This window comes from Callospermophilus lateralis, chromosome X (genome assembly GCF_048772815.1).
Source record: "Callospermophilus lateralis isolate mCalLat2 chromosome X, mCalLat2.hap1, whole genome shotgun sequence".
Lineage (NCBI taxonomy): Eukaryota > Metazoa > Chordata > Mammalia > Rodentia > Sciuridae > Callospermophilus > Callospermophilus lateralis.
The window spans coordinates 62,278,126-62,288,081 of NC_135325.1; the positions used below are offsets into that span (position 1 = coordinate 62,278,126).

The 9,956-nt window shown below is 36.1% G+C and overlaps 1 pseudogene; it reads left to right on the plus strand.

Annotated features, from left to right (window-relative positions):
• Positions 1-4,417: 4,417 nt before the first annotated feature.
• Positions 4,418-8,723, plus strand: LOC143638572 (ATM interactor pseudogene; annotated as a pseudogene).
• Positions 8,724-9,956: the final 1,233 nt, after the last annotated feature.

Consider the following 9,956-nt stretch of genomic DNA (forward strand, 5'->3'; position numbering starts at 1 on the left):
TTGATGGTAGCTCCACCCTCAGAAAGGAGAGGGTTTCTAGTGTGGGGGGTTTAGTACTGGAGGTAGAACTTGGAGGTGGGTATAGCAATTATTGGCCTAATTTGGAAGACTGCACTACAGGACTCTCTTTTGTGTTTTACACTTGAGATGTATGAATCTGATCTTAGTCCCTTATGTTGCCTACAGACTCCACAATTTCTGGTCTCAGATTTAGTCTTCAAATTTGATCCCCCCACCCTGTATTTTCAAATTTCTGGTCAGGCACTTCTCTCCCAGGCAGTTCTATGGGTTGAGCACAACTGTTGAGATGAATTGTTTGGTATTGGGTGGATCAAGATCAGGAACTGAGAACTGTGGCTCAGTTGCATACCCGTAAGTAATGGGCCATTTTGGGGGCTAGGAAAGGGTTGGTAGACTGGGTATTGGGGAGCTGAAAGTCCCGTTGGGTGTCTGGTTGATGCTGGACCTGATGGAACCTGGGGACTGGTGTATGCTGAACTGGTGAGGGAGTTGGGGACCCAGTACATCTCCATGTGCTTCAGGACTTGTGGAGCTGGGGAAAGCTCACCTTTATCCAGCCTCTTTAACCTATGATCCCCTTGATGAAATGCTCCCAGTTTCTACCTTTTCACTGGATTCCTAGGCTCTGACAGTCCCACACATACCTAAGTGCAAACTCACAGATTAGGATTTCTGTTTCTGTGGGCTCTTGCATGCTGCAATACCAAGATGGGCTCCTGGATGGTGAAAGATAAATAAATTCTTGTGGTGAGGTTCCTCCTTTCTTAAAAATTTCTGACTAAATAGTCAAAAATTTTGTTGCTTAGCTAAAGCAGACTGCCCACGAGGCTCAGGACTTTTCATTCTAGGAGTCAGGGTGACATGGTATTCTCACTGTTTTGAGTTATTGGTAGCTAAGCTAAGAGAAATGCTGCATAACACTATTTTGCCATTTTGAATTTCTCCTTATATAAGGTTTTATGAAATCATTATGTAACACATTTTCTAATTTTGTTAACATTAATTTCTTTATTTTGTTCTATTACAGTCTTCCTTTGTAAATAAGTGATTTGTAAATCACTTTGTAAATAGTAGTGTTTGATTACTTGCTTATTATTTTCAATTTGCCTATTATAAATTTTTGCTTTGTGGATGCATTGAAGCTCATGAAAATTTATTTATAACATGGTATTTAAAAAAATTTAGTTGGTTATGAACCTTTATTTATTTACTTTTTATTCACATGCAGTGCTGAGAACTGAACCAGTGCCTCATACATTCTGGGCAAGTGCTCATCCACTAAGCCACAGCCCCAGTGCACATAACATGGTACCTTCAAATGCAGCAACCTAGTCTGGGGTCGTAGCATAGTGGTAGAGTGGTGGCCTAGCACATGTGAGGGACTGGGTTTGATCCTCAGTACCTTTTAAAAAAAATAAAATAAAGACATAGGGTAGGTAAAGTGAGTTGGGGAAATTGATCTAAAGTGCTATTGAAGAAGTTGTAACAGTATTAACACTGGAAATTTTTAGTCAATTAATTCAAGTATTATTTCTACCATTCAAATAACAATAAAAAGAATAAAGTATACAAAATTCTGATTTATAAGACCATCGAAAAAGTGAGATCTCATGAAAACCATGTGAATGTAATATAAAAATTTGGGTCCCTCTAAAGAGAGACAGGGCATATAAGGTACTTCATCTTTTAGCAGGCCTGGAGAGATTTGGTACCCTAACAATAGATATAAATAAATCAGTTAAAATCATAATGCTTAAATGATGAATTGTGTTACATGACCATTTAAAATAATTGGGACCATCAGATATAAAAATGTTTGTAGTTGGGCTGGGATTGTAGATCATTGGCAGAGTTCTTGCCTTGCATGTATAAAGTACTGGGTTTGATCCTCAGCATGACGTATTAAAAAATAATAAAACAAAGATATTGTGTCCATCTACAACTAAAAAAAATTAAATATCTGTAGTCACATGAAAGTTCTTTTCTATAGGCACCTATCATGAAAATTGAGACATAATAATATCCTCCAATTACAGTTTGGAAATGGTTCTTGCCCCATGGCTTTGCTGGGTGGGGGCAGTGTTCCAGGGATGGGAGGCCAATTTGGCCTACACCACATCAGAGCCATAAAGAACTGCATCTGGAGCATCCTGAAAGTGCAATGGTATGTATGGTAAAAGGAACCTACAAAAGAAGCTGTCCTGAGCAACATACATCAAGTAGCAAGAAATCCTCTATATTCTTCCATTTCCTTGAACAATAATTCATATATTCTGTCAAAATAACTAGCCTTATTATCAAACTGACATTTGGCCACAACATTTATTCTCTTCTTAATAGGTTTTCTCATTCCTTTCAGAATGGAAAAGCTGAGAATTACCCAAATTTTCAGCTCCAAACATTTTGCTGAAAATGGCAGGATATTATTTTTCTTTATGAATGAATACTCCATTTCATAGATGTACCACATTTTCTTTATCCATTAATCTTTTGATGGGCCCCTAGACTGATAGTCCAGCTTTTCCATTTTGCAAGGAATACACAAATCAAGACCATACCCTGTGATGAATAATATTGCAAAGCTAATTTAGTGATGAGAACAATAGATTTTATTAAAATAATCCAGCCAGTGCACAAGCAAAAATTACATAAAACTAAAACAATCAACAGAAATTAAATCTCAGTGGAAGAGCATTGTATCCAGATATTCTGCAATATATATCTGTGGATACCTAGTAAGGGCCAAAATTATAAAACACACAAGACAAAGGAAAGTCTGCCCAATACACTGGAGGAAGAGCAAGAAACCGAAATGCTAAGAGTAGCCTGATGTCTGATTAAGAAAAAAAAATTAAAAGAAGCCATTATAAATGTGATAAAAAAACAAAAAAATGTACTAGGAAAATTTTATATGATAATGGAAATAATAAAGGAAAATACATGGATTACAAAAATGAACCAAAGCTGTAATGATCTTAAATTAAAAATATTCACATGCCACAGAAAACAATTAAGTGTGTAAAGATAGAGCATATAGAATGGGAGAAAATCTTTGTCAGGTACTCCTTTGACAGGAGATTAATAGCCAGAATATATATGTATATAGAAGTCAATCAACTTAACTCAATATAATAACACAATCAATAAATAGGCAAAATAACTAAATAGTTATTTCACAAAAGATGGAATGCAAATAACTAATGCAAATAACTTTAGTGAGATGTTGAGAAAAAGGTTCACTTATACATTGATGGTGGAACTGTAATAAATTAGTTGCTATCATATTTAAGGAGCTTGTTTATAATCATAGTGATCAAAAATAAAAATATGTAATAAACAATGAAAATCAATAAATAAGTAATCCAAACATACTACTAGAATAAACAATTTAACCATAATTGAAGACTATATTTGGAGAAAGAAAGAAAGTATAACCAAATTAGAAAAAAAAAAATTCAACATATGTGTCCTAAAACCTTCCTCATTGATATTTGCCTTGAATAGATTAAAATCAAAATGTTTAAGTCTATTGCTTACAAGATACAAACGTCAGTACAGATGCACAGGAGTAGAATAGCTGGATCAAACAGTGATTCCTTTTCAAGTCTTTTGAGGACTCTCCATATTGAATTCAAAGTGAAAGGTTTAATAATTTGAAATTCCACTAACATTGTATAAGTTTTCCCTTTCTTCTTGCATACTCTCCAGTATTCATTATTATTTATATTCTAAATGATCACTATTTTAACTTGGGTAAGATAAAAATCTCAGTGTAGTTTTTATTTGAGTTTCCTTGATTGATAATGTTGAACATTTTTTCCTATATTTTTGGCCATTTCCATTTATTCTTTTGAAAAAATGTCTCTTTACTGCTCAACTTCTAGCCTTCCAATGTTTACAATAGCACAATTTATAATAACCAAAATATGGTACTAGCCTACTTTGTCTATCAATTGGTGAACAGAGAAAGAAAATGTGTTACATATACAAATGGAGTTCTACTCAGCCATAAAGAAGAATCAAATTATGTCATTTTCAGGCCAATGATTGGAATTAGAGAACATCACATCAAGTGAAACGGAGTTCTACTCAGCTGTACTCAAGATCTGAAAGTTTTCTCTCATATACAGAAACTGGAGGAAAAAAAATGGGAATAAAAAGAGGACTGAAAAACATATAAGAAGATCAGTAAGGGACAAGTAGATCAAAGAGGTAGGAGTCATGAAAAGAAAGGAGAACTGGGGAAATAAATTGACCAAATTATCCTATATGCATGCATGAATGTACCACAATGAATTCCACTTTTCATGTTTAATTTTAATACACCAATGAAAAAAATTATACATGTAAATAAATAGAAGGAAGTCCAGAAGAATAGAGGTAAGGAAATGACGGCATGGAAGGTAGAAGTGATATGGGTACTGAGGAATTAATTGGAGCAAATTATGTTATGTGCATATGTAATCATGTCACAATAAACCCCATTATTTTGCATAATTATAATGTACTGATTAAATATTAAAAAAGAAACTCATTTTAACGCTAATGGCACACATAGACTTTCAATGCAGTAATGAATGAGATATCCAATGCCAAAAAAAGCCATATTTATGTTAGATAAAATAAATATTAAACCAAAGCAAAAGAAGAAAACTTAAGTCATTACATAACAGTGAGGTATTCAATTCAGTAACAGAAATGAACAATTCCAAATATACATCCACCAATTATCAGAGTATATATATATATATATATATATATATATATATATATATATATATATCTCATATTATAAAATACAAAGGAGAGATACACTCCAATAAAATATTAGTGGGAGCCTTTATGTTCACATTCTCAGCTATGGAGATCATCCAGGAAATAAAACATCAACAAAAAAATAACAGTTAAAATATGTTCTGGATCAAATGGACCTAACAGAAGTTTATATGAAATGTCCAATCCAACAGATGCAGAATACACATTATTCCCAATCATACATAGTATATTCATAGTATATCCTCCACAATAAACCATACAACAGGTAACAAAACAAGTCTTATCCCAGCATTGTTATATTATTTTTTGTTTGCTTGTTTTACTGGATATTAAAACCAGAAATGCTTTACCACTGAGCTAAATTCCCAGTTCTTTCTATTTATTTATTTTTATTTTAAGGCAGAGTCTATCTAAGTTTCTGGGCCTGGATTGGAACTTGAAATCATTCTGTCTCATGTTCCCAAATTACTGGGAATCCAAGAGTGTCCCCTTGTGCCTGACATATAAATAGTCTCAAAAAATTAAATAACATTGAGTATATTTTATAACCACACAATAAAAACTACAAATCAATAAGAAAAGAAAGTTGGAAAACATGGAAGTTAAACAACTTACCAATGAACAACAAATTGATCTAGGAAGAAATCGAGAAAGAAATTTTTAATGTTTCTGGAAACAACATATAAAATTCTATGAAATATGGCAAGAAAAATATTAAGAGGGTCATTTATAGCAATATAGGTCCACATCAAAAAACAGAAAGATCTCAAATTATTAAATTCTGCTGCATCTCATGGAATTAAACAATAATAAATAAACCCTACTTTATTAGAAGTAAATAAATACTAATGATCAGAGTAGAAATAAAATGGACAATACAAGCTGAAAAATAAAGACCTATTTAAAAAATATTTAAAAATGGGAAAACCCATAGTTACATCTATCAGAAAGAAAAAAGAAAGGAGAGAAGACTCAAACAAGTGAATTCATAGATAAAAAGGAACGTATTATAACTGACATCACAGAAACATAAATATCATGAGATTATGATGTAAAATAAGGCCAACAGACTTGATAACCTTGACAAAATTACAAAATTCCCAGACACATACACATTAGTCAAGACTGAATAATGAAGAAGTAGAAAACATAAGCCGATTTATATGAAGTAACTTGATTGAATCAATAATAAAAAGTCTCCTATTGAAGAAAAGCACAGGACCACATGACTTCATTGTTGATTGATATCAAATATTTAAATAAGAGTTAACAATTCTGTCTTCAATCATTTAAAAAAATAAAAGGGGAATGAGGTCTTGCAAACATATTCCATAAGGGCAGCATTACCCTTATCAAAACTAATGAAGGTCACAATAAATATGAAAACTATACAGCATGGTGGAGGTGGAGCAAAGATGGAATTGAGGAAGACTGAATTTTCAAGTTTTCTGCAATTCAGAGTTGAAGCAGCAGGAATACTACTTCTCAGTGAGGCAGATGACTGAGGAAATTTACTGAAATTCAATAATGGGTTGAAGGCCCAGAAAGATCCAGAAATTCTGGTGTTTTAAACCAAGGACAAAAGATTATCCATAGGCAGGGAGTCACAGCAGCCTTGGAGGCCATGGCAGCTGAACCCATGGCTTTGTCAGAGAGCGCTCCTGTTGTCCTGGAGGCTCTGCAAGGAGCCTCTACAACCACTGCCCACCCCACCTGATCCTGTTATGGGCAGCCTATCGCAGCCCCACAGAAGCATTTCATAAGCCCTAGGCCCAGGTGCCACCTGCAAGCGAGAGCTGATTCCGCTTTCCGTGCTCCCTGTGTACCTGCAGCAAGATCCTACCCAACAGCTGGTGCTCAATATGTACAAGGTCAAGACTGGAAAATCATACCAAAATTCTATTGTTGTCCAATTGGAAGGGTGTCCTAGAGTTCTCAGAAGATCATTTTCTCAGTTTTCTCTCGTAAAAGAGCACTTTTTGAAAATGCATGCTGAGAAGCAGCATAAATGCAATGAGTGCAGCAGTGCCTATTGTACAAAGTGAAACTTGATAAGGTAAACAGAGGAATGTTGCAAGACATTCCAGTGCACATGCCACTGTCCCTACCCAGCAGAACAACATTACAGTCTCACATTTGGTATGAGATCCCTGCAGAACATAGAGATCTACCTATTAAAAGCAAATGGAAACTACTAACAAAACCAGAAGTTATCTATTAAGACCATTGAACCAGTGAGCACCCAACCAACCCCTCAATCAAATGCTCAAGATCTAGAAACTTCAGATATCAAATTAATAACCTCTTTTGTAGATTCATGCAGCTTTAATGCCATATAGCAGGGTGTCACAACACCTCTGAGATATCCTAAGAAATGGTTCTACCAAAGACCAAAGTGGCTCTGGTTAAACTTCCAGTCACACATTTCTCTCCTGTGCCTGTCTTTTGTCTACCTCTGACTCTTTGCCTGAGCCTGTGGCAGTTCGGTTAGAATTAGGACTCCACTGCAGGTACTTGGTACTTGGATCCCTTAACAGTAGGAACCCTAAGCCTTTGCCTAGAGTCAGAGGCTTGCTGTCTTAAAGAGAGCATACCTCTTTAAAAATTATAAATCCTGTTGTTGAGCCAATTAGTACCAGCATTCAAATGAACTTTGTTAAAATCTGTATAATGTTTTATAAGTGAAGACATATCAAAAGAATGGTATTTCTTCAATCAATATACAGATGGACCTGTCCTATGCCTCACAAAACCTCATACCTTCTTGCACAGTGTTTTGGCTTTGACTCCTCCACGTCATTTTGTTCTCAGGCTTATCTGTCACTTGATTCTCAAGAATCCCTTTTCATTAGTATTATACCCAGATGCTTCTGAACATTTCTATGGTAACTTTATCTATAGCTGCTCAGAGTGATGTGTTTATGGACCCTTGTTATCAGCCTGGTGGGATCTCCAGAGAAACCCAGACCAGTTGGATGCAAAATCCTGCAGAAGGCCAAGTACAGAGGGGAAAAGCTAGAATGTACAGAGACATTTTTGAGAGTGTACTTTCATCTTACAGTGTTCCTGCAGACAATTTTATAAGCAGCAGCTTAGTAACAGAGACAGTTACTCATGGTTTGTTAACTCAGAATGACCCTAAGACTTTAAATCAACATATTGAGAAATCTGCTCCAATTTGGGGCTTCAATGCACAGAATAGTGTGCTTCCTTCACAGAACATGACAGATAATCAGACCCAAGCCATAGAATTATTAAGTGATTTAGAAAACATCTTGCAAAGTAATCTGCCTCATCATACATTGGATGATGCAAAGAGTGGGCCTGACACTCAACTGCCATCTGGCCAAATCCAGAATCCTGAAATAGATTTTGATATTGAAGAATTCTTCCCAGCTTCAAATATCCAGACTGAAACTGAACATAGTGAATTTAGCACTGGGAACACTGAGCCAGTCTTGGAATCACTGGACAGAGATTCATACTCACTTCTTATTTTCAGACTCATCTGCCCAGCCCTATGGTTGCAGGGCAAATTCTCACTTCCTAGGCCTTGAGATATTTGACACACAAATGCAGACAGACTTAAACTTTTTAGACAATAGTGCTCATCTGCCCCTTGGCAGCATCCTTCAACACTCAAGCTTTTCCATGAGCAATAATTCATCTGACACAGAGACCCAGATTGAAGGACTCTCCTCTGCTCCAAACCTATCTGCTCTGGAGGTTCATTAAACAGTACAGAAACACAGAACAAGAGTTCAAATTTTGAAACCCTGGATAGCTGGTTTTTCACCAGCAATAAAACTCAGACAGCAATGCATGACTTTCTTCTGGCCAACTTCTCCTGGAACATGATGAAGTCTCTGTCCAGCTCTGCAGAAATTCAGATGTGTCCCGACCTGCATGCAGTCTCCAACTTCTAAACATAAAGTCCACATAGGATGGTGCTTACCATTTCCTTAAAGATGTAGAAAATTGTGAGAAGGGACAACAGTAGTAACTTTGTTGAATGTAGCTGATAATGCAGTTGCTTAGATTCTTTGTGACTTCATTGCCTTTTGTACATATAATCATGAATTTGTATATAAATGTATTACGAAGTATAAGATGTTGATCCAAAAAAACAAATTGGGCATGTGTAACAGTAGTCCACTTTATGCTTTGACTATAACACTTGCTGCTCTACCACTGCAACTTATTTTTTTAAATGGACAAATTTCTTTCTCTTACTCTCTCCCTGCTTCTCCCTAAACTCTCCCCCCTCTAATCTTAGGGGAAATAGTATTATCTTTCTTCCTTATCCTAGACAGAATTATCTGTCCCTGAGTACACACCCACTATAGAATTGATGGTACCAGAAGATCTCAGAACCAAATATCTCCCAAATTAACAAGTGAATTACAACTCCATACAGAGAACACATGGAATGTAGCCTTTGAGTCACTCTTTGAAAGCCCTTATTCCTACTGATGGACAGTATCACAGCCTTTGGGATAGTAATCTCCCTTGTTTCTCCTTTGCTAGAAAAGCAATAAACCTTCATTTTTCCTTTACTCAAAACCATGTCCTTGTTATTAGATTGGCATTAGGGACAAGGACTGAGCTTTTGGAGACAAATTTGGCATCTCAGGACCAAGAGTGGCCCCCACTCCAGCTTTCTTGGGCTGCCCTGGCTTTCCAAGGAGCCCCACTTTCCACTTCTATGCTGAGGATTCATGGTGCTGGTGAACTTGTTGAGAGCCAACTGCAGGAGAGTTAGGGGAGCAGTGAATTTGCCTTGGGTGGCATCAGAGAAGCTATTTCTGTGAGTTAAGGGAGTAACTGAGTGACCATTCTAGCAGGTGCTAATACTCCTTTTGCTTTGGGGAATATAGTCACCAAGTTAGTTGGGGTGGCAATACCAGGTCACGGAAGAGGGGAGTAACAAAAAAGAAAAGAGAGAGAAACACTGAAGACAGATATTTCATGGAAGCACCTGTAAAACAGAAAGGCAATCTAAATTTACACACAAGCTACTATATGAAAAGTGCCTTATGTTTCTCAACTTGTGAACAGATAAGTAAGGTAGGGAGACAACTTGTGGTGTTCCTTCATGAACATGCTGCTGCAGGATTCTGGAGATCACAACAAATATTTGACATTACCTTACCAATACA